This window comes from Octopus sinensis, linkage group LG15 (genome assembly GCF_006345805.1).
Source record: "Octopus sinensis linkage group LG15, ASM634580v1, whole genome shotgun sequence".
Classification (NCBI taxonomy): domain Eukaryota; kingdom Metazoa; phylum Mollusca; class Cephalopoda; order Octopoda; family Octopodidae; genus Octopus; species Octopus sinensis.
In genome coordinates this window covers 4,794,547-4,798,480 of record NC_043011.1, presented here as the reverse complement: position 1 = coordinate 4,798,480, position 3,934 = coordinate 4,794,547, and the positions used below count along the sequence as shown (strand labels likewise).

The 3,934-nt window shown below is 37.2% G+C and overlaps 1 long non-coding RNA gene across 1 annotated transcript in view; it reads left to right on the top strand.

The window, feature by feature from the left end:
* The window catches only part of LOC118766402, an 18,927-nt gene extending 18,589 nt beyond the window's left edge, over positions 1 to 338 (top strand). Inside the window, exon 3 of the long non-coding RNA XR_005002339.1 lies at positions 218 to 338. This is a non-coding gene — a long non-coding RNA (uncharacterized LOC118766402). The remainder of the gene's footprint in view (positions 1 to 217) is intronic.
* Positions 339 to 3,934: the final 3,596 nt, after the last annotated feature.

Genomic DNA, 3,934 nt, shown 5'->3' with positions numbered 1-3,934 from the left:
GTGATATGCATCCATATTAAATTCTTCTGTGTTTGAGAGTCCTCAACCGATGTTAGGCGATAATCCAAAAAGGCTGTATTAGCTCTTAGTTGAGAATAACGTCGTCCGGGAGGTGATTTATTGATAAAACGGTAAGATAACAAAAGAAAAAAAGAGACCTCAATATTATGTAAATAGAGGAAATTTATCTATACAATTTGGAGAGAGAGTTCAAGAGACCGTGAAACCGCCCAGGGGTAAACGGGTAGGACCGCTCACCGCGGTCGCGAGGGGACTCAGTCCGCTGCTTCACGCCGAGGCGCCGTCGTCGTCGACGAACGCGCCGGTGGCGGCCGCTCGTTCCGATAGTCAAGATAAAACTCTGAGTTTTAGATGCCGTGTATATATATATATATATATGTATATATATATATGTATATATATGTATGTATATATGTGTGTGTGTTTGTGTGTCCGTGTTTGTCCTCCCACCATCGCTTGACAACCGATGCTGGTGTGTTTACATCCCCGTACCCTAGCGGTTCGGCAAAAACGCCCGGTGGGATAAGTACTAGGCTTACAAAGAATAAGTCCTGGGGTCGATTTGACTGAAACAAGTAAAAGAATGAAAGAATAAAAGAATATATACATAGTTGAAATTTACAGATAAACAAAAGACGAAGTCAGGTCTCTGAACAACAAGCAGGTGTATTAGTTTGTCGAGCGGGAAAGCGGGGGAAATTCTATCTATCTATCTATCTATCTATCTATCTATCTATCTATCTATCTATCTATCTATCTATCTATCTATCTATCTGTATCTCTCTCTCTCTCTCTCTCTCTCTCTCTCTATATAATATATATATATATATATATATATATATATATATATATATATATATATATAATATATATATATAATATATTATATATATATATATATATATATATATTTATATATATATATATATATATATATATATTTATATATGTATATATATATATGCATACATACATATAAACATACAGTGCAAGATGGAAATGGTCTTATGTTATTTTGACTACGTATAAGATATTATTTTGTAATTTCAAGTCCGTTGCAAGCGTTTTACTGAATCGTTGTGTATAGTAGAAAAATTATTATAATTAATTCTTGCTTCCTATTTTCCCGTCTATATCATAAATAGGCTTTTGATACTTCCTTGACTATTTACCGGCTTAACGAGCCTCAAGCATCTACACGGCATATCAGGAAAGACGCTAATGAATGTATGTATGGATATATACATATGTGCGGATGTTTGGTGTCTCTATTTACGATAAAACGCGGCTGTGTCAACGACCTTACAAACCAAGTACGGAAGTATCACTACGAGTTCTGCAATATATTCCAAGTGAACAAACTACGTATAGCATGACTAGATTCCGACCATTTTCTTGGAGTCACGAACAACCATCATTAAATGCGTTATTAGAATCTCTGCCTCTCCCCCTCTCTCTCTCTCTCTCTCTCTCTCTCTCTCTCTTTCTCTCTCTCTTTTTTTTTCTCTCTCTTTCTCTCCTTATTTGGCTATATATGTGTGCATCTGTGTGTGTGTGAGCGCATATATATATATATTGACAATTTTGTGTCTTTTTTTCGGCATATTTGGCATTAGAATTTTTCTTTTGTCCTTATTTTATAAGTGATTTACATATGTATATATATATATATATATATATATATATATATATATACTGTTGGTGCAGGCGTGGCTGTGTGGTAAGAAGCTTGCTTCCCAACCACATGGTTTCAGGTTCAGTCCCACTGCGTGTCATCTTGGGCAATATTTCCTACTATAACCTCGGGCCGACCAATGCCTTGTGAATGGATTTGGTAGACGGAAGCTGAAAGAAGCCCGTCGTATGTGTGTGTGTGTGTCCACCATCGCTTAACAACCAATGCTGGTGTGTTTGCAAAAAACCTTGATAAAATAAGTAATAGGCTTACAACGAATAAATCCTGGGGTCGATCTGTTCGACTAAAGGTGGTGCTCCAGCACGGCCGCAGTTAAATGACTGAAACAATGAAAAGAATATACATGAATATATATCTATAGCGTGTTTCCCTGAAAATAAGACTCGGTCTTATATTAATTTTGCATCCCAAAAACGCACTAGGGCTTATTTTCGGAGAATGTCATATTTTTGCGGAAAAATCCATGAAAAGGAAAAGAAAACAGTAAAAAGGAAAACCGTGTTTTTAGTTGTCAAAAGTTTATTTATTTGCTTAATATTTTTAGTCAAGTACTCCTTTGGAGCATCATCATAAATCATCAAACCCAGGACTTCAGACTGAATTTCTTGCAAATCCATTTCCTGTATGATCATGGACCCCAATCTTTCATGTTTGGCAATATAACTTTCCTTAAATGAGCTCTTTTTGTCCAAGTACCCTGAATGCAGTGCATTGGCAACGCAACTGTAAGTAATTTTATTACATGAATTCTTCACCCAATTCAAGACTTCTTGGAGGTTGTATGACAAAGTCTCCATGCTGATTTCTCTCCATTCTATCCGCAAATAATCTTTGAAGGGCTTGTTACAAGATCTAATGTTTGTAGATATAAAGTCATTCCCGTTGTAATCATTATGTATTCAATTCTTCTTTCAGAAAGGAAGGTTTTCATATCTTTTATACGATGAGTATTGGCTGAATCCCAGACTAAAAGACATCTTTGAGAACCACATAAAATAATCAACCCGTTTTCTTATAACAGCTTGTGTGCACCAAGCCTTTTCCGTTTCAAGGACATAAATGCCCGAAACTCGTTCCATTCTCTTTTTTTTCTTTTTCTGCCTTTTGTGATGGTAAGCGGTAAGACTTTTGTTTCATTAAGACGAATTGCTAAAACTAAAATACAAGTAACTCTTGCCCTTTCGTAACTCGTTGAGGCAACGTAGATTGACGAGGCATCTGTCAGTTCAATTGTTGTTTTAGATCATTGGCCCATAAATACTGCAGTCTCATCCATAGCAATTATATTGGAGAAATTGTATTTGGAAAAGTCATCAACAAAGCACTTGAATGCAAGTGCACGTTGAATCACTTCAGCATCCTCCAAATTGAACAGTGTTATTGATCTTCTTAGCGAAAGAGCTCATATCGCCGAAGGAAGTTATCCAACCAATGAAGTGATGCGTTGAATATCTCTTGGGGTACATCCAACTGTGGTGCCATTGCAAGAGCAAATTTTTTAATGTTAGCCCTGCGTACAACCGAAGCCTTTGTTCTTCTGTCAGGAATCCATCCCGAGGTGATATCTTCCAGCTCTGAAAATAACGGCTATCGACTTGATCCGCATTTGCGCTTCTTAGCAACTCCCTCATCCACCTGTCTGCTGAGATTATCATACTCTGCTTGCCATTTTCGAACCATTCGGAGATCCAACATCTTCTCCTCACAGAATGCCGTAAGATTCTTGTTATGTGACTCTTCCACAATTCCTTTCTTGTACTCCACGGAATAACTCTTTCTTTTTGCACTCGTCTTGCCTGGGGGACAAGGCAGTCAGGCCAAGGGAGTTTAGCCAAGCTGCGGTAGTTGGTTTATTTTGCATTTTGGTATGTTTAAGTCCCCGTAGCTTAGCGGTTCAGCAAAAGAACCCGATAGAATAAGTACTAGGATTACAAAGAATAAGTCCTAGTGTCGATTTATTCGACTAAAGGTGGTGCTCCAGCATGGCCGCAGTGAAATGACTGAAACATGTAAAAGAACATATATATATCTATATATATAAATATATATATATACATTATATAAATAAATATGTGTGTGTGCATGTGTGTGTGTGTGTGTTAAATAAAATGAGGCAACAAAGCCGACGCTGTGTGGAATTTATAGGACATTTATAAAGAGGAAGTTAGTCTTACAGCCGCTTCTGGGATGTTAGGGATATCCCTTCATCAGAGACGA